At 48.8% G+C, this 21,163-nt stretch overlaps 1 protein-coding gene across 1 annotated transcript in view; it reads left to right on the forward strand.

Moving 5' to 3' along the window:
* Positions 1–21,163, forward strand: part of CDH13 (cadherin 13) — a 1,030,614-nt gene that overhangs the window by 854,501 nt on the left and 154,950 nt on the right. The gene's annotated exons all lie outside the window — the stretch shown is intronic.

Raw genomic sequence — 21,163 nt, forward strand, 5'->3', positions numbered from 1 at the left:
GGGCCCGTGTCCCTGAACCAGAAGCTGCCGGCCACATCGCCCCTTGTTCCCCCCCGCTCACCACACGGAACGCACACGCGGGTTACAGAGCTGAACTGGGCGCAGATCCTCATGCTGTCACTACCATCTGGAGTAACTGGGAGAAGTCCTGTCGCGTTCCCGAGCCTCAGTTTTCTCATCTGTAAGACGGGTGTGCGTGGCGGTGATATCCACATCACAGGATGCAGTGAGGGTCAAGTGGGAAAATATCCAGGCAATTCACAAAGGCTGGCAGATCTTCAGTGATCATTAAATGTGATCTCTGTTTGTAATCATCGTCACTACCCTAATTGGAAACTTGGCCCTTTTTCTCTTTCATTTCCTAAAATGTTCTTGCATTTGTCTCCTGCTGTCTCCCCCCTGAGCCACGCCATCTCACCCAGATGGACACAGTCTCTGTCTGCCTCATCTCTTGAGCCCCCAGTGCCCAGCACAGGGCCTGGCACCTCGCACGATCTCAATAAATCCCCGTCCCGTTGAACTTAATGTTCTGACCGTAGCTCGTCCGCCGGGTTCTCCCAGGACACGGGCAGAGGAATCGCCAAACGTGGCATTCTTGATTTGGAAGAATTTGTAACAGACCCAAAATACACTTTGGGAATTCAAACCCTACATCACTTCCCCTATAAATTTCAGTAATCATTTCTGTTTAGTTTGTTTTAAGGATTTGATGCATTTAAAGTTTAAATGTGGGAAAGTTATGCCTTTTCCCCTTGTTTTATTTTCCAGCGCTATGACCAATGAGGCAAAGAATCCAAACTCATTAAGTTTCACACATAAAGAACTGAAGTCTATGCACTGCTCACAGAGACTGCGGGCTGAATGATGAAGCTCTCTTTTTAGGCCTTGAATATGTTGACACACTCTATATTTTTCATCCACAGAACGTAGCGTGAGCACCGTCTTGCACCACATAACATTAATATTATTTTTATGACTGCACAATGCAGTGACACGTTGCTGAGCTGCTGAGAAATTCGAAGAATAAAAAAGATTTAGACACTGAAAGAACCTTGAATCATTGAATTTGGAGAGGTAGAGAAGGCTGGAGTACGTCTGGGAGCTGATTACATGGCTTCCATCAACATACTTATTTCTTAAATGGCTTGGACCCTTGGCTCGAGTGCCAGTGGGTGTGGCTCGGCTCAGCGTGGTCAGAATTTAGTGGGTCAGGACGTGCATGCGTTCAGGGAAAGGCCCAGGCCAACCGTCTGTCAGCGCGCAGATGACCGTTGAACGGGTGGAAGGGAAGGAAATCGCTGCGGGAAGAAGGCTGTGAGTCTGCACTCTCGCTGCCCCTTCCTGCCCCGTGCTAGACATCACTAATCAATCGCGGCAGTCTTGCCTTTTGAGTCCAGATTCAGTCTCAGGATCTGGCTCTACACAGAGCCTGGTGCACAGTTGTCTCCTTCACCCGATTTGCCATATAAATAGAAACCCATCTAATGTTCTTTTTTTTTAATGTTTATTTATTTTGGGAGAAAGAGGGGGAGGCAGAGAGAGGATCTGAAGCGTCCTCTGCACTGAGACAGGGAGCCTCATGCGGGGCTCGAATTCACGAGCTGTGAGATCATGACCTGAGCCAAAGTCAGAAGCTTAACCAACTGAGCCACCCAGGGTCCCCACAACACACTCCTTGAAAGGCAAAAAGACCAGGTTTTTTAATTACTGTCGTGGTTTGTCAACTCAACCCACTCCTTTGCGTGGTCAACTGTGTATGACTGCTCTGAGGTCAGACAAGGGCTCCCATCTTGACCTCACCACCTCCCAACCACGGGATCACCAGCCTTGTATCCCCAGTGTCCTCATCTGGGTGTTGGAGGCCTCATTTGGTGTCTGTGATTCATGGCGGGTCTTGACATACACGTGCCCACTCCCCCTTCCCCACCTCAGTGGTAGCTTCCCAAACCACGACCAAGGCATGTCAGGCCCTGAGAAGAAGCCGAGGTCTCTGCTCCCCAGGGAAACAACATACACGGAACCATAATTTCACATACAACTGGGGTCAGATGCACCCCTGGGATATCCATGAATGCCAGCTATGAAACCCCAACCTCTGAAGAGTAGTTTTTAAAGAGCTCGATTTGCATACCTCCTTCAAAAGAAAAAAAAAAAAAAAGACAAAGACACATAATATGATCCTGAAATTCCACTCCAAAGTATGTGCACAAGAGAAATGGAAACACAGGTCCACACAAAAACTTGTACGTGAATGTTCATAGCAGCATTATTAGGATAGTCAAAAAATAGAGGAAAACCAAGGTCCGTCTACTGATGGATGGGTAAGCACGATGGGGTGTGTCCATACAGCAGAAAGCCATTCGGCCATGAAATGAAGTAGCATAAGGCAAGAAACGTCTGCCACCATAAGCCGCCCAGGTTGTGGCACCTTGTACCAGCCGCAGAAGACTTCTGCAAGGCAACTGTTGACAAGTACGGCTTCCTCCCTGGGGTGATGAAAATGACCTAAAGTCAATTGTGATGCTGGTTGCCCAACTTCATAAATGTACCAAAACCCATGGAACCTCCCACGTTAAGTGAGTGGATTGAATTGTGTGGTATGTGAATTATATCTCAGTAAAGCTGTTACCAGAAAAACCAAAAACATGCCCACCACACTACAGCCAGAATGATCTTACCGCGTCAGCCTCCTCCTTAAAACGCCCCCGTGGAAGTCCTGTTTCTCTCAGGAGACCAACCCAGGTCTCTCCGTGGGTCTGCCAGGCTGGTGTGGCCTGGCCCGCCTCTGTTAACCCCTTCTCACACCACACTCCCTCCCCCACCTCCCCTCCAGCTGCATGGGCGCTCCTGTTCCTCACGCACTCCTGCCACAGGACGCTTGCACATGCTGTTTTCAGCCTGCAACATCCTTTCCTCCCATACCATCCCATTACCCTAATTATCTCCTGATCTTCCTTCAGATTCAGCTTTTCAGCTCAACCATCAATTCCTTGAGAAGCCTCCCTCACCTCTGACAGAAGCCCACCTTCTTGGAGAGACTTTCACAGCACCCTCAGCCTTTCCTTCATCTCTTGTTCTATAGGTAGAACATAGCAGAAATGTGTATGATTGACATCTGATGTTTTACTCGCCCTTGGAGCCCCAGCTACGAGCACACAGTAGGCATGTTGAAGTATTCTTTATTGAGATGCAATTCACATAACATACAACTGTCTTAAAGCAAACAGTTCATCGGGATTCCGTATGCTCCTGGTATTGGGCAACCACCACCTCTGTCTCGTTCCAAACGTTTCCATTATCCCAAGGGAACGAAAGTGAAAAGATTCACAGACGCATTAAGCAATCTCTCCCCACGCTCTCCTCCCCCAACTCCTGGCAGTCCCCAGTCTGCCTTCTGTCTCTACGGATCTGTTCCGGACGGTTCCTATAAAGGGAACCATACAATACGTGACACGTTGTGTCTAGCTTCTTTTTCTCAGCCTAGAGTTTTCTCGGTTCACTCACAGGGTAGCATGATTGATATTTCATTCTCTCTGTGGCTAAACAATATTCCATCGACGAATACACCACATCGTGTTTATCTGTTCATTCAGGGATGGACATTTGGGTTCTTCTCCCTTCTTGGCTATTGTGAACGTTTTACGTGCATGTATATCTTTGAGAACCTGTTTTCAATACTTTGAGTACCTACCCAGTAGTGGAATTTCTGGGTCAGATAGTAGTTCTATGTTTACCCTTTTCAGGAACTGCCAGACTTCCACAGTGGCTGCACCACAGTACCTTCCCGCCAGCAATCCACCTGAGGTTTTCAATTCCTCCATATCACTCTTGCCAATGCTTATTTTCCTCTTTTTTTTTAAATTAAAGCCATCCTACTGCGTGTGAAGCAGCCCCTTCTCGTGGCTTTGATCTGCATTTCCCTAATGATTGTTGCCCTTGTGCTTTTCTCGTACTCATGGGCCATTTGTATATCTTCTTGCCAGGAATGTCTATTCCAGTCATTTGCCTGTCCTTTAATTAGATGGTGTGTCTTTTGTTGTTGAGTTGTAAGTGCTCTTTATATATCCTGGATCGTACACGCTTATCAGACACACGGTTTGCCAATATCTTCTCCCATTCTGTAGGTTATCTCTGGCCTTACTAGTAATGTCCACTGCATTGTAATTCAAATGACGAAACCGCTAATAAACCCAGTGGCAGACACTTAAATGGCATTTGTGGACACAACAATCAAGTACTCCCATATCCGCTGACCAGTTGCCTGGGAATTTGGAATCAGCCTGCCGGTTAGCTGCAGGTTTTCATTTCCATTCAAACTTTAGGCATCGTGGTGCATCTGTGGAGGGATAATGAGGTCTTGGAGTACGAAAGAGTTAAACAGCCCCTGTCCTCCTGTGCCCACTGACCAGGTCCCCCCCTCACCGCTTATGGATGACCACGTCAAAGGAAACAAAGGGGGCAAAAGGGAAAAATGAAGTTTCCCAGGACAGCTCTTTAAGGACCCCCGTGTCACGCCTCAGTGCCAATTAACATTTAGCTGAATCCGTGGTTCACACCCGAACCAGCTGTCAGGCCCGGCTCTCCGGAGAAGCCTGCGCTGGGCTGGGATATAAGTGCGGAGACCTGCACACTGGCATTTAGAGAGCCAGTGAGAGCGTGTTCTTTATTTAGCACATTCTTCTCTTGTAACGTGAGGTCCTCGCAGATGACCCCGCCGGCATTACTAATGGCCATCCCAACTTGGCTCAAGGAGATGGTTGTCTGCCTTCGGGCAGAGCCTGGGACTCGGCTCTCACGGGTGTGCCCTGGTGCATGGGGGTGTTGGAGGGAGAGAGGGGTGAGGGGCCACACCCGGAAATGAGGACCTTGTGGCACATCCCCGTCGATATCACATAGACACGGCTAAACACCTCAGCTCCGACATTTTAGTTCTGCTAATAACATCTACTCTTGTTGTGACACCTAAATAATACAGGTTTATTGTGCAAAATTAGGAAATTAGGACAGGACACAAAGGATGAAATAAAAAACGCATAACCCCACCATTCAGAGATAATTGCCGTTAATGTCTTCATGTATATAATCCTCCTGACCTATTTAAAACTTGTGACTATATAAAGACATAGTTTACAAAAACACTGCGATCTCAGAGTTCATACAATTTTGTAGCCTGCTTTTTCCTCTCGACGATGTAATAGATACATTTTCCATGTCATTAAATATTCCCCGAGTAAGCATTTATTTTTAATGTGGGTGCCTCTGGCTTAAACAGCAGCAATACGCCAGCCACTCCTAAACGGGGAGGAATGTCCTGGCATTCTCGACTTGCTCAGACCCTATAGACTCATCCTCTTCTGATAGCCACAGGCCATTTTCCGGGACAGGGCTTAGGATTCCAGGGTGCAGACCCAGCCGTGAGGGTCTGGCTGATTGAGGGCTCTGTCGAAGGTACTCTGTCGAAGGTACTCGGCTGCATAGACACAAGGCACCTTCTGAGCTGGTTCAAATGCAAATAACCATCGAAGGTTCCAGGTTCCGGCTGAAGTACTTCCCCCGGGGAAACAGACAAATGTGAGAGACACATTAACATCATTGTGGGTGTTCCGAAGCAGACGTCTTGCAGCAGGAGGGAGGGAAGGCTTTCTCAGCTTGTGCTGAGGTATATGCTTTGGAGAGACGGAGGAAGCTGGGCTGTGTGTCCAGGCCCGCAGCGGGAGTGAGCGGGGAGCAGAGCTGTGTCCAGCACCGTCGGATTCGAAAGGCCACCCCGCCTCCGTTAGGCCTCTGTATTATGACCTCAGCCAGGATGGGGATCCCGGCTGGGCCGGGGGACTTTGAATCACCGAGAGGGAGTCCTTCAGACTCTGTCATTCTTCCTGATCATAAGCATGTATTAGGCACCAGTGATGTCCAGGGACAGCGCTAACGTGCATAGATTCACAGACCTTGAGAAGCTCACAAGTGAGGAAGGAGCCAGATGTGCAGTGGGGATAAGGGGGATGTGCACTAAACGTCGGCATGAAGGAGGCACAGGGAGTGCAGGAGGGCGGACTCCCCGGTAACCGGGGCAGAATCAGGACCGGCTTCACAGAGGAGCCACGCGGGGGCTTGGACTTAGACGATGCTAGCCGGAGCCACGTGGCTGGAGGCCGTCCCAGGCCAAGGGAACGGTGTCGGCAAAGGCCCAGAGGGTGTAGCTGGCATGTTGGAGAACCGGGATATGGAGGAGGGAGGGATATGAAGCAGCGGGGAGAACACTTCCAAGGGCCTGTGGCGCCCCCCATGGAGTGTGGACGGTGTCCCGGGAGCCGCAGGGAGCCACACAGGGGTTTAGAGCTGAGAAGCACGGCGTTCAGGGGCCAGTGTCGAGAGCCAGTTTTAATGAAAACGTACTTGAGGTGGTGAGCCGGGACTCGGGGACAGCACCGAGGCTGTCTGCGGTGCCCTGCCGTGACGGAGAAGTAATAGAATGGACGGCAGAAGGCAGAGGTGGGCAAGGGAAGGAGGTGGGAATTGGCCGACTGGGTAACTGACAAAGTGGGTCCGGGAATGTCCTGAGTCTAAAATCAACGGCGCCACCGGGCTTTCCTTTTTGTTTGCGTTGGTTCCTCGGCTGCATAGCAACGTTTAGCATCCCCCCGCCCCCAAGTCTCTGCCTGTGGGAGTCAAGATTCGTCAAAGAAAGAAAAATCCATTCCCCATAGATAGAGCCGTACGTTCTGTTTATTTTTAAAATACTTTTATATTGTTAAAATGGAAGGCTTTGATTTTGTATCTATAATGAAATTGGGACAGATTGTAGTCAAGCTGGCGTTGAAGGAATCATGCTTTTTATTGTCTTTGAAACGATGAAAATAGTTTCTGTCTTACAAAAATCACAGCTACACTTGTTCATTCATCCAACAAGCCAATATGGGACATTTGGAAGGCAGGTGTGGTCTCTGCCCTTGGAAAGCTTAATGTTGAATCCTTTACCCAAAAGTGCATCTCAGTATTTGCTCCTGCCTTCGACAGGTGCTCACTGCCTTGAACATCAGTACAGTGAAATACTAACAATGTCAGAAATCAGTTCTCAAGAATTACTTTCAGTAGCTTTTAAATGTTTGGGGCTTCAATGTCTGTCTCACGTGTCCCTGCCTCAGGACCTTTGCACTTGCTGGTTCAGCTCTCTGGATTGCTCTTTCCCGGGACATCCACGTGCCTCCTCCTTACTCCCTTCATGGCTTGAATCAGATGTGACTCCTCAGGCCACCTTGTTTAAAATTGAGCCTCCACCCTAACCCCCAGAACTCTCTATTCCTCGTCGTATTTAATCCCTCCCCATAGCGATCATCTCTGTTGATCTTATTTGCAACTTTTCTCCTCATCTAGAATGTAAGCCCAGGGAACAGGAGATCTTGGTGGCTTCTGAGTATGGTTCTCTCCCCACCAGCTACAGGAGCCGAGCACCTGGCCCTCAATCAGCTCTCAGAGAGTATTTGTGGAATGAATGAATGAGCCCTCTCTGAGCCTCGGGATCCTCACCTGAAGCCTGGGGGTGGGCAGGGGGCTCGCTAAGATGTGAGTGAAAGGAGAGTGAGGTGGAGGGTGGCTCAGGATGCTCGGGCGGTGGGGACAGCCACCAGCACTGTGGGCACAGCCAGGCTGCCTCGGCAGGACAGTGCTCAGCTGGTGTCCCCCTTGCTTTATGCACATGTTTCCTGGCTTATGCAACCTTGGACTGAATACTTTGGGCCCGTAATGCTATGAAGTTTTAGGAGTGAAGTTCTAATGCCGTAAGTGTCACTTTGGAAAGGTTTTTGTCTTTGTTCTGTTGTTTTCCTTTCTTCTTAACACTGTGCCATTTATTTATTTAAAAAAAAATTTTTTTTTTAAACGTTTATTTATTTTTGAGACAGAGAGAGACAGAGCATGAACAGGAGAGGGACAGAGAGAGAGGGAGACACAGAATCTGAAACAGGCTCCAGGCTCTGAGCTGTCAGCACAGAGCCCGACGTGGGGCTCGAACTCACGGACCGTGAGATCATGACCTGAGCTGAAGTCGGCCGCTCAACCGGCTGAGCCACCCAGGCGCCCCAACACTGTGCCTTTTAAAATGGGAGGCATTGCACTTACATTTCTTTAGCAGGAAAAAAAAAAATCATAAGTATAGATCACCCAAAATAGGAGTAAAAGAAGAACGTTCATCTGCAATTTCCACGATACTGAGCAAATGTGTTAATGAGTTAATGAGTTGATGTGTGTGCACTCGTGTAGATAGATGGGGAGATTTCCATTTATAGACATGTGTGCACGTACATACATGTAGATATCTATATATATGGAGAGAAGGAGGCCACATATTTACATGTACTTTATAAAATGATTAGGTCAACTAATATTAAAGAAATACAGGGGCGCCCGGGTGGCTCAGTCAGTTAAGCATCCGACTTCAGCTCAGGTCACGATCTTGCGGTTCATGAGTTCGAGCCCCACGTTAGGCTCTGTGCTGACAGCTCAGAGCCTGGACCTGCTTCAGATTCTGTGTCTTCCTCTCTCTCTGCCCCTCCCCAACTTGTGCTCTGTCTCTCAAAAAATATATGCATTTTTAAAGCTTATGTAACTGGAGGCGCCTGGGTGGCTCAGTTGGTTAAGCATCCAACTGAGGTTCAGGTCATGATCTCACAGCTTGTGAGTTCGAGCCCCGTATCCGATCCTGTGCTGACAGCTCAGAGCCGGGGCCTGCTTCGGTTTCTGCCTGTCCTTCTCTCTCTGCCCTTCCGCCATGTATGCTCACTCTCTCTCAAAAATAAATAAATACACAAATACATAAAATCTTTAAAAAGCTTATATAACTGTCCAGGATCTATCGAGCCTCCATTCTGTGGTGTTTTTTTTTTTTTTCCTCCAATGACAGCTTCCACTTGTTAAGTTCACCCTACACAGTAGGTCACGTGACCGGTGGTATTGAGGGATTGCCCCATTCCGTCCTCATAGTAGACCTGGAGACAAGCTGAGACCACATCCTTTTGCAGACCCAGGGGACCTAGACATCAGAGGGTGTGATTTGTCCACAGTCACACGGTTGTTGCAGAGCAGAGAGCTGAAATTTATCTCTTTCTTTCGGCTTTAAAATGCACACTATGGGGGCGCCTGGGTGGCGCAGTCGGTTGGGCGTCCGACTTCAGCCAGGTCACGATCTCGCGGTCCGTGGGTTCGAGCCCCGCGTCGGGCTCTGGGCTGATGGCTCAGAGCCTGGAGCCTGTTTCCGATTCTGTGTCTCCCTCTCTCTCTGCCCCTCCCCCGTTCATGCTCTGTCTCTCTCTGTCCCAAGAATAAATAAAAAACGTTGAAAAAAAAAAATTAAAAAAAAAAAAAAATAAAATAAAATAAAATAAAATGCACACTATGTTCGCTGTGCCACGAGCCAGCGAACACAAATCATTAAAACATGGCTCCTACCTCCAAGCGTCTCACAGCGGGGCGGGAGGGACAGAGGTCTGTAGTGCGTTGTGGCACAGTGTGATGGGTGCTACAAAGGGGCTGTGGGAAGAGCTCTTCAGTCTGCTTTGGAGGTTCCAGCAAGCCTGCAAAGAGAAAGTGACGCTCGCTCTGGCCATTGAGCAGAAGTTTGCCAAGTTCAAATGTAGAGAATTGCATTCTGGGCAAAGGGAACAGAATCTGCAAAGGTGGGGTGAGTGGACCACCCACATTTCCCTCAAACGGTGTCCAGGTGCTTCTGTAGGATGCAGTCGTCTGATGTTAGAGGATGTCCTGCCATCAGTGTTTTGCACACAGGAAGTCAGCCTGAGAAATCTCTCGCTGGCCAGGGAACGGTTATAGCTTCACCCAGGGCTGGCCTGGGGGGGCCTCTCCCCAGTTGCTCTCAGTTTGTATTCTATTTATCACGGGAAGTAGCATCAAAGTGAGCTGTGACCGTCACCCGAACAGAGTCAAGGGCAGTTAGGGATAGTGAGCAGGCTGGAATGATAAGAGAGTCCTTTTCAAGAGAGAAGCGGCCCCGTGGAACGTGGCGGGGACGAGAGAGGGTAGGTACCAGGCGGCTCCAGGTGGCTTTGCTGGGTGGAGAATGGCACCATCCACAGGACAGGAAAGGAGTGTGCTTGGCTCGGAAGGCACGGAGTCTGCTTTGGGACGTGCTGTTTGTGGTGCGTGTGACGCACTTGGCCAGGAATGTCCAACAAGCCGTTAGTTAGAAGTGTGGACCTGGGCGTTAGGAGAGGTGTGGACGTAAAGCAGATGGGTGGTGATTGTAGCTGTTGGAACCAAGGGCGGCAGCTAGACCGGAAGCTGTGGGGACAAATGGGGTCTCCAGGAAGGCAGACCTTTAGAGACTTGGGGGAAATGCTTCAAAGAGCTGACTGTGACTGGCGACCTATCCGGAATAAGCCCCCGTCCTTCTCAGCCCGACTCATACAGGCTGGTGTGAACGGCTGGGAAATGGGGCCCCGTGTTTCCAGCATATGGTGAGTGCTCTCTGGATGTAGTCATGAATGTTACACTGACAGAAGGTCTGTGTGGGACCCAGCTGGACTGGCCAGGAATGAGGACTTGTGGCCCATGGGTGGGGCTTAGAACCAGGAGGGAGAACGAGACACAGAGGAACGTCCCCATCCCAGGGCCGAGTTCCGTCCCCCCTCACTGGGACCAGGGCTGAGGCCCTGGGATTCTCTCCCAAAGAGACTGGTAATAGAGACCAGTTCTCCCCCCACTTTGAAAGGAAATCTGGACAGAGGAGACAGAGGCAACGCAGAAAACTCGATTTATTATTATTTTTTTTAATAAAACAGGAAGGAGCCCTCCAAGGGCCTTTTGTGGGTTTTATTATTTGTGAAGGAAAACACCCTGATCTTTACCAACATTCTGTCTGCCTGAGAGGCTGAGCCAGTGAAAGGCAAGCCCAAATGTTAATCCTAACATTTGACTTCTTGTTCCTTGCTCAACTAACATTCAAGGGTGCTTAATAGGCTTAGCTCTTCTCAGCAGAGCCAAGGCAATTTCAAGCACAAAATGAACGATGAAGCCAAGATCACAAAAGGGCCGCTGGTGGGAACAGGGCTGGGGAATCACAGTTCGTTAGGTGGTCTTGTCCCACTAATGCTGAAGGAAGGTGATCCAAAAGACTGATTGTGCCGGATGTGAAATCAACGGGAGAGCCTTCCAGAACAATCCGTGGCCGAGTTGTTCTCTTTGCCCTTTCTCTCCGGTCTACGAATTTGCTTTCGGAACCACAGCAGTGGCATAATTGGAATCCATCTTGTGTGATTTTTTTCCCCCCTCAGATGATTTAGGATTAGTTCCATTTATTTTCAAAGAGCATAACCCAATGACAGCATGATGGCGGGGTCTTGAATTGCTTTCCTGTCCACGGGTGGAGTGGGTGGGTGTCAGTGCTGATTCATTACTCTCTCAGCGGGCTCCTTTGTTTCGAAAGCCACCTGGAATTATTACCAGCAATAGAGCTCTAAACCAAAGTCAGCTTTGCATAAAAATGCATTTGACTTAAGGGAAAACGCACGATCCTGATTAAAAGTAACCCCCGGACGGCGGACTTGATCAGGAGATCACGTCTGAAGGGGGGCACGGTCCGTGACAGGGTGGCCGAATCCGGCTTGGACTGTGCTTTTCTAAGACGAGCAGGTGACACTGATTAAGCACCTGAAATTAACGGGCAGAGGGGCCATTAACACGCAGGGGACCGGTATGCAGACAGAGGTTGTAAAGCTGAAATTGTACCGAGTTGCACACACTTAGAACCTAATTTTAGAAACATCCTCCAGCCCTTGGTGGGCGTCTGCGCTTTTGTCATCGGGAGTCAGTAATTGAATTTTCTGGACGTTTTGACCAGTATGTAACTTTGTGAAGCCGATTACACAGCAGAACGCAATGCTTAGTCTGACCTTAAAAGCATTACCTTCTGCTGTGTGATTGGAAAACACGCAGAGAGAACCGCCCTTCTCACTGCACTTGACCTGGGGGAGAGCAAAGGAAAAAAACCCACCTCACTATGCCATGTAACCTAATAAGATTCATTTAGATTCTATGCAGATCGTTTAATAACAGATTTCGTAAAACCTTAACATAAGGAGCCACCATAAAACGTATTATCTTTTATTACCCATACAGAGAATGACATTTTAGATGGTGATAAATCGAAACCCAAGAAAAGCTATTTGCTTTCTCAGAGTGCTTGGTGAACACCACAGATACCAGTTTCCTGACATTATGAGGTAGCAGATTCGGCCCCCCAGGGTCACGTGTGACAGCCCCCAGCTGAGTTTGCAGAGGCCCGTCTGAGCAACATTTTCTTGTCCCCTCCCCCGCTTTTTCTAGAAAGGTCATTCCGATGTAAACCTCACTGCTGAGGATTCGGTCGTCCCACCTTTACGGTCCCCCCTCTTTCGTCTTAGACACCCCAGGAGTCGTGACGAGCCAGGAGCTGAGCCCAGAGGTTGGGGCCAGCCACGGGGTATCTGCCATGAGGTTGAGGAGACCCCGGGCCACCAGCACCAGAGCATGCTAAGACCTCCCTTGACGTGGATGCCTCTTCAGGGGCAAGGCGGGGAAGGACTCTCCCTGCTGGTTCTTGGAAAGCCAGAGGCTGGTCAGCCTACCCTGCTCTGCATAAGCCGGCCCTCCAGAGACAGTTCAGGACCTGCCTTTGGATTGATACCCTCTGCAACCCAGGAAGGCAACCATCAGGCCCAGTTTTCTGTTTAGTGATCAGCCTAACCATCCCTTGATTTATTCATTCATCAAAAATTAACGGAAAGTGCCAGGCACTGAACGGGCCGTGTGACTTTTTCCTGAGGGGTTTAGAATTCATTCCGTTTAGTTTCAAAGAGTATAACCCAATGACCACATAAAGGCAGGGTCTTAGGGCCTCAGTCCCTCAGCAGCCAGGCACTGGGGATATAGCAGGAATAAGTCAGAGATGGGGTCCTCAGCCCCACCCAGGTCTATAGTGAATACTCCGAAAATGACTCACATACCGGAAAACACATATATTGAAGAGAACACTCTCCAATACACCAATTTGGTACTTGCCACTTGGTAGATGGGAGGGTCTGGAGGGCCGTAACCAATGACCACAAAATCTGTGGCTTCAAACAACACACAGTTCTGGAAGCCAGAAGTCCAAAATGAGCTTCACTGGGGTAAAAACCAAGATCTCAGAAGACTGGTTCCTTCTGGAAGCTCTAAAGAACAATCAGTCCCCTTGCCTTCCCTGCCTTCCGGAAGCTGCCTGCACTCCTGAGCCCATGGCCCCTTCCTCCCTCCGTCTGTAAGACCAGCAGTGTAACTAACATCTTCAAATTTCTCTCCCTCTCCTTCCCTTCCTCCCGAGACCAACACATGAAGAGGAAATTGCTCTAAGTGTCATTAAGTCAACCAAGAGGGAAACATCCACCATAATGTATAGACAGGGGTAATGCAGAAGAAGTGACTTCGGGAAGAGCAGGAAAAGTTTAGGGAGGAAGCAACATCTAAGGAAAGTGTATACAACTTTGGACAAGAAACTTTCCAGGGGGGCCGGAGGGAAACGTGTAGAGACGGCCTCCCAGGCAGAGGGCACAGTGTGAACAAAGATGTAGGAACGGCCCAAGGTGGTAGAACGGCACAGAGTCTGGTGTTACGGGAATGTAACTGGGAGTGAGGAATGCTAGGAGGTCGGGCCGTGACAAGTGTGTCTTGTGTGCTTGAGGAACTTGACCACTATCCTGTAGCTGCTGCAGAGCCCCTGAAGCATTTGGAGGAGGGTCCTGTGGTCAGGTGGTTGTTTCGATGGCTTGCTCTGGGTGGCGTGGAGTGGAGAGTGGTTTAGAAGGTAGCAGAGGGGCTGGTCTGGGATCTTCTGGAATAAGTCAGGTGAGAAAGACGGGGGAGCTGGAAGTCAGGCATGGCAGCGGCGGTGATAGAGAAAGGGGGTGTCCTCCAGAGGGAGTGGGGCCAAATCAGCACCCACCCACTGGGGGGGGGGGTGCAGGGGAACTTCCGAGGACCCCCCGGGGGCCAGCTTGAGCTGAGGGTCCAGGAAAAAGGCTGTGTTGCCGGGAAAGATGAGCTGCCATTAGCCCACGGAAGCCGAGGGAGAACATCCCCACTGAGACGTCTAGCAGATGATTCTGGAAGTGGCTGTCTAGTGTCTTGAAGGGAGTATCTTTTTTCTAGAAAGGGCAAGGAAAGGAAAAGTTTGGCAAACAGTGCTTCCTGGTTTTCATTTAAATTGTATCATACGCAGGTGAGTTTCAGTTAAAATCTCTTCGAGGGCAGGTTGACCTGTCCTCAGCACATGCTCGTTGGGACGGTGCTAATCAAAGTGTGGTCTTCAACCTTACCAGCCTTACCTGGAAACTTCCCGGAAGTGCACATCCTTGGCCCTAGCCTGGACCTCCTGAGCCACAAGCACTGGAAGTGGGCTAAAAATCTGTGTTTCGGGGCGTCCACCAGGGGATCCCGATACGCGCAAGCCCAAAGAAACCCCGACTCAGACAATATGTCTAAGCACCTACCCTTAGCAGGCATAACGTTGCCGTGACAATTCAGGGCCAAAAGGTTGGAAAACACAGGCTAATGGAGTCAACAGTGGACTGTGGAAACATAAAAACCATAAAGAAAGAGCACCTTAGGTTTAATTTTCCTCCAGCTTTTAGGATCTGTATTTTCTTGTCTCTGACTGATAAAAGGGAGAAATTCTCAGGATTCCCTTACTCTGTTGCCTCACTGGTAAGGGAGGCTGTGACCCTTGAAAGCAGGCCTGGGCCGAATGATCTTGGAGACACTTTCAAGAACCAATAGGCTGTATCTCGTCACCTCGCGAACCTGACTCCAGCCACGCCAGTGACCCTGTCTTAGCTGGCCACCTCCTTGCTGGTTCCCAGGCTCTCCTTCCCGCTCTGAATGCGCCCCCCCGTCATACTCATCCTCAGAAACTCAGCTCCAGCCTGCACTTACCCCAAGCCACCGAGAAGCCACCATAGCCCCCACCCCTAGCTGCACCTGTCACACCCAGACCCACTGACCACACATCCACACGTACCACCTAGTGCCTTGTGGAGTTGCTTGTATGTGTTTTATATGCAGCCAGGCTCTGAGTTCTTTGAAGGTGGGGATTATGTTTTATATTTCTTGTTCCCACAGTGTCCTGACCTGAATCACAATCAGTCTTCAGTTGTTATTGAATGATGGAATTTAATAGCATTTAGGATTAATAGCCTCCCATCTTCTCTCATAGAAATTCACTTCCACATCAAGACCCCATCTCTGATCCTGTAGTAGGATATTCTTTTTCGCAGGAATGTGTCCTTAACGCCCCCCACCCCATGTCCGGGTCAAGTGGCCTCTTGTGTGTGATGCCACAGCATTCTTCTTACTCCCACCTTGCCCTACTGAAATTAAGTGGGGATTATTTCTCTTTTTTTTTTAACTTTATTTATTTATTTTGAGAGAGAGAGAGAGAGAGAATGAGCAGGGGAGGAGCAGAGAGAGAGAGGGAGACACAGAATCCAAAGCAGGCTCCAGGCTCCAAGCTGTCAGCACAGAGCCGGACGCAGGGCTCAGACTCATGAACCGTGAGATCATGACCCGAGCTCAGATCGAGAGTCAGACACCTAACCGACTAAGCTACCCAGGTGCCCCTCTGGGGATTATTTTGAACTCCATATGGCTACCTTTCCTTATCACTGCTATCTAGCACAAAGTCTCATGCATAGTAAGTGCTCAATAAATGTTTGGTAAATGAAATAACCCCCGTATGGCCTTCCTGACACCCCGTGTTCCAACCCCCTTCTCGTAGATTTTCACTGGCACACTTAGGATAATATTTATCTCATTGTGCCTTGATTCTTGTTTATTTATCTAGAATATAAATGCACCAAAACATCACATCCGAGCAGAGTTACCTGAACCTAATAAGACATTGTATGAATGTTTCAGTGGCATCAACCTGAATGTCACACGTTTACCATCTTGGGTCTAAAGAGGGTGATTTTTCCAAGTATGCAATGAGTGCTGTTGGCGGTTTATTTACTGTAACTCATCAGTAACGTCGGAAAACATACACCGCTCCTGGATATGTTGTATTTGATTTTGGTGTCCCTCCACCTGAAATCTATCACTTACGTCATTCCAACTACATATTTCTAAGAGGCAGTGTTTATTTCCCTTGTTGCTTCCCCACCCTGCCAGCTTTGTCGGCAGCCAGTAAATCTGGGGAAATGGGCTCGGCCTTCTCCTTACCCGGAAGACCCCAGCCGGGAATAAAAACACAGCAGGTGACAGCCAAGAACATGAATGTTCGCATTAGCAGCGAGGAGCAAGGTGAACGGAGGCCTAAGGACGAGCACAAGTCAAATGGACTCGCGCTCTCTGTGGGAAGATAGAAGAAAGGCACTCAGCGTCTGCGGAGGGAAGAAGGCACAATTTACGAGGAAATGTATGTGGTTCCTGTTGGATTTATGGACTGCTTATCCCCCGTGTTATGTGGCCAGAGTGGATAAATCAAACTCCAGACAGACAGCAACTCGTTCTGCTTCAGATAATGTTTTCACCAATCTGTTTGCAATATTTATAGACCGGGTGCCAGGTGCAGCTAACCTGGAGAAGAATGTGTGGTCCCTGATCAGGTGCCATATTGTTAGGAGTCTTGCAATGCTCAGCTTGGGACAAGTCGATGAATAAATAAATAAATGAATCACATTATATCTTTGCTGTTAATCTCATGTTAATATTTCTCGTTAACAATACCTTCCATGTTAGACAACAAAGGTATTTTTTTGAAGATCTTTTTAAAATTTATTTCAACTTGTTTTTGAGAGAGAGAGAGAGAGAGAGAGAGAGCGAGACAGTGAGAGACAGAGCATGAACAGGGGAGGGGCAGAGAGAGAGGGAGACACAGAATCCGAAGCAGGCTCCAGGCTCTGAGCTGTCAGCACAGAGCCCGACGTGGGGCTCGAACCCACGAACCGTGAGATCATGACCTGAGCTGAAGTCAGACGCTTAACCACCTGAGCCACCCAAGTGCCCCAATGTTAGACAACTAAGGGATTTATTGAAAAAGACTGGTTAAAGATCTCCTTGACTCCTGTAGCCCATCGATAAGCTAGAGCCTGCTCTCACTGGCTCAGAATAACCGATTGTGTCCACAGTAGTCTCTCCTTACCTGCTGGGAGATGTTGCAAGTCTCCTAGTGGACGCCTCAAGCCACAGATGGTGCTGAATCCTACGTAGATTATGTGCTTTCCTGTCCATACCTGTGATAAGGTTTAACCTGTAAATTAGGCACAGGAAGAGTTCAACCACAATAATAAAACAGAACCATTAAAACAATAAATACACTGGAAGTCATGTGAATGTGCTCCCTCTACCCCAAAATATCTTTTTTTTTTTCAACGTTTTTTATTTATTTTTGGGACAGAGAGAGACAGAGCATGAACGGGGGAGGGGCAGAGAGAGAGGGAGACACAGAATCGGAAACAGGCTCCAGGCTCCGAGCCATCAGCCCAGAGCCTGACGCGGGGCTCGAACTCACGGACCGCGAGATCGTGACCTGGCTGAAGTCGGACGCTTAACCGACTGTGCCACCCAGGCGCCCCTACCCCAAAATATCTTATTGTGACCACCGCTCTCCTTGTGGTGACCTGAGATGATAAAATGCCCACATGATGGGCTGTAGTGAAGTGAATGACAGAGGCATCTGATGTGACGTCAGGCTGCTGTTGGCATTCTGACACCATGTCAGAAGGAGAAGCGTTCGATTCCAGACCAAGTTTGACCACGGGTAACAGAAACTACAAAAATCGAAACCAAGGGTAAGGGGGATCACTTTCCATCTGCGCGATCAACCACATCATGTCGGTAGCTGGAAATCAGCCACAGGAGGAGTATCTAAGCCACCAAAGTTGAACAACATTACAAATCAGGAGAACCTGTTGCTAAGCATTACAGACATACCACTCTGCGTAATTCATTATTTTGGTAAAACATATCCATAACTGACTAATTATTGTGTAACTCTGATGTGCCAGGCACTGAATTAGGACCTGGGAGATAAAGCTCTCAACAAGACAGGGTCCCTGACCTCCTGGAGCTCAAACGGGCAGAGTTAAGACAGCCAATAAACAAACAATCAATAAACAAGAATATGACAGACTGTGATTAAGTCCTGGGGGAAAACTGGATTCGTTATTTATCGTCGCATAACAAATTACCCCAAAACATAATGACTTCCAATCACAGACATTTATTATCTCATGATGTCTGTGCTCGGGAGTCTGGACATGTCTCAGCTGTGTCCTCTACCTGGGGGGCTCTCACAAAGCTGCAGTCCGCACGTTTGCCCCGAATCTGCAGCACCATAAGAAGGTGTGACTGGGGAGGATCCGTTTCCAGGCTTGTGCAGTGGTTCTCAGCAGCATCCAATACTTTTTGACTATTCCCGGAGGCCACACTCCGTTTCTTGCCATCCCTTTAAAAGACTCTCCAGAAGATTCTACTGCATGGTAACGGCAGCCATCTGGTGAGCACTTTATGCCAGCCTCTGTGCTTGGCACTGTATGTTAACAGTCTGGAAGTGGTATCATTCTCCCCATTTTACAGGTGAGGAAACTGAGCAAAAGCAAGTTAAGACATTCGACCGGATTGCTCAGCTACTAACTGGTGCAGTCAGTTCCTAAGTGCTTGGCAGTCAGGTCCCTGCCTTCTTGGCGTTTCAGTGCAGTGAAGGGTGAGCAGCGGCCAATGAGCAGGAATGAGAGTGGAAAGTGGTGGAAACTCCCAAGATGGCGGCCCGACCGCGAGGGGCACTGTGGCGCCGCATCCACTCGCCAGCTCGTGGCTTTTGTCCAAAGCTTTCCCTGGACCATGACCGTGAGTGAGCTGCGAGCGAGCTCTTGGCACAGTTGGGCCATGCACGAAAGTGCTCTATATCTTTTGTCAAAGATTCTGGGTTTCTCTGATCTGTGGATTGGATTCCACCTCCTTCAGAAGAAGTTCAGAATGCACTACCGCAAGAAAGCCATGGTATCGATGGAGTCGAGCTCCACATTCAAGCTCAAAGACCAAAAGTTTTGCAAGGGCATCAAGCATCCGACAAAGGGAAAGATTTTTGAGACTCGTACTACCTACCCATTACATCAAGTCAATAAAAGTGAAAGAAAAAGAAAGAGAGGTAGAAATGTCAACATTGAGAGAAAGCGGGATGCCACGGGAAGAAATCCAGTTGGGACAGAGTGTAAAGAGAAATGTGGGGATGTGTTCAAGACAACGCAGGAGAATGACAGGGTGCCATGTGGGTTAATGGCAAAACCTTTTCCCATGTATCTTTTATCTGTTGATTTCCCCCACAGCTACCATTATGCTCGTTATTAGCGATAAATGTTCCGTTAAATGCATAGTCGTATGAATGTCGCCATAAAACATCAAAGGTCTGGTGATTGATTGTGTGCCATATTTAATGACATGGCTTGATTCTTGTTTTTCCGAAATGAAATGTTTGGTTTTTAAAATAGCGTGATGCGTGAACCTGGCCTGTGTCTGTGGAGATACGCCCAAGGTTTTTTTTCTTGTAGACATACCATCGTCCTTTTGTTCTTGGGAATATCTATTCACTGGTAGCTAGTTGACATCCAGGGGAAGATAACAAGTGCAGGACTGCAGAATGCAAACCAAGAGAGCAGCCTGACTCTCTTAGATATGTCGTACAGATCAAATAGCTGAAAATAAAATCAGAGAAGCCAATTTAATGTTCCCGGTTTTGACACAGTGCATTTCTTGGTCAAAATAAAATCCTATCTCCTTGAGCTAGCGCTCCCCAAAGTATAAGCCATTGCCCGAGAATAAATGACTCTGGTTTGGAAATGCCACCGATATGCTCAGACCTTTGAGATATAATTTAGTTCAGGGCAACAGTAATATATCATCATTAACAATAATGAAAGTAAATCGCCCACCTTGTTTGCTGCGTCCTAGCTAGGTGGTGGGGTCAAAAGCATGGCCCTTGCCCTTGAAAACTTTGTCATCCACTTAGGGAGATAGTAAATGGCCGTTCAGAATAAAACCAAACAGGAAACATAGACTTCATATTAGTCAGGGTAGGCTAAGCTCCTCTGTGAACTTCCCTGAAAGCTAAAGAATGCTTGGGGAGCCTGGGTGGCTGAGTCCGTTGAGCATCAGACTTTGGCTCAGGTCATGATCTCCCAGTTCGTGAGCTTGAGCCCCACATCGGGCTCTGCTTGGTATTCTCTCCCTCCCTCTACCTCTGCCCCTCCCCCACTTGCATATGTGCACACTGTCTCTTAAAACATAAATAAATAGAAACTAGAAAAGCTAAACAGTGCTTTGTTTTTGGAGATCCAGGCCTCTTCCTTTCTGGGAAACGGAAAACGTGGAGGATTACATGGGAGGTTTGGGGGCCGCACCAGGGTCACTTCTGCCCGTGTTCCGTTGGCCAGGATCAGTCCCCCTAGTTCATCTAGCTGGATGCCCTGGAATCAAAAGAACTAGGATTCGGTGAACCGGCAGCATTGGCTTACCACAGGTCCCTTTGGGTGCAGGCCACCGAAACCGATGCTGGCTGGCTATGGGGTCGAAAAGACTTCTCCTGAGCAAACCCTGGAGTGTGTTCCAGAATCAAGGGAGAAGTCAGAGCCAGAAGGCTGTACGATCCCAGATCTCAGCAGTGCAGCTCCTGTCCTTCCGGGTAGAGCAGCACCTTCAGCCTAACTCAGGCTGAAAGGCTCTTTCTTTCTTTCTTTCTTTCTTTCTTTCTTTCTTTCTTTCTTTCTTTCTTTCTTCTTAAATTTATTTGTTTGAGAAAGAGAGAAAGCATGAACAGAGGAGAGGCGGGGGGGGGTGGGGGGGGGGGGGTGGGGGGGTGGAGAGAATCCCAAGCAGGTTCCATGCTGTCAGCGCAGAGCCTGATGAGGGGCTCAGACTCGCGGACCATGAGATCGTGACCTGAGATGAAACCTAGAATTGGATGCTTAACTGACTGGGCTACCCAGGTGCCCCCTGGAAGTCTCTTTCTACTGGAGTTGACCACACTGGTGTCCCCAGTGAGCCCTAAAAGAGCCGGGAGACATAAACACAAGCATCAGGTGAGATCCTTGTCCTGAGAGACAGCAGCTTGGTCTTGAGAGGACAATGAGGCTTCCCTCCCCCGTGT

The sequence above is a fragment of the Panthera pardus genome, unplaced genomic scaffold, assembly GCF_024362965.1.
Source record: "Panthera pardus isolate Hobbes unplaced genomic scaffold, ASM2436296v1 HiC_scaffold_19, whole genome shotgun sequence".
Lineage (NCBI taxonomy): Eukaryota > Metazoa > Chordata > Mammalia > Carnivora > Felidae > Panthera > Panthera pardus.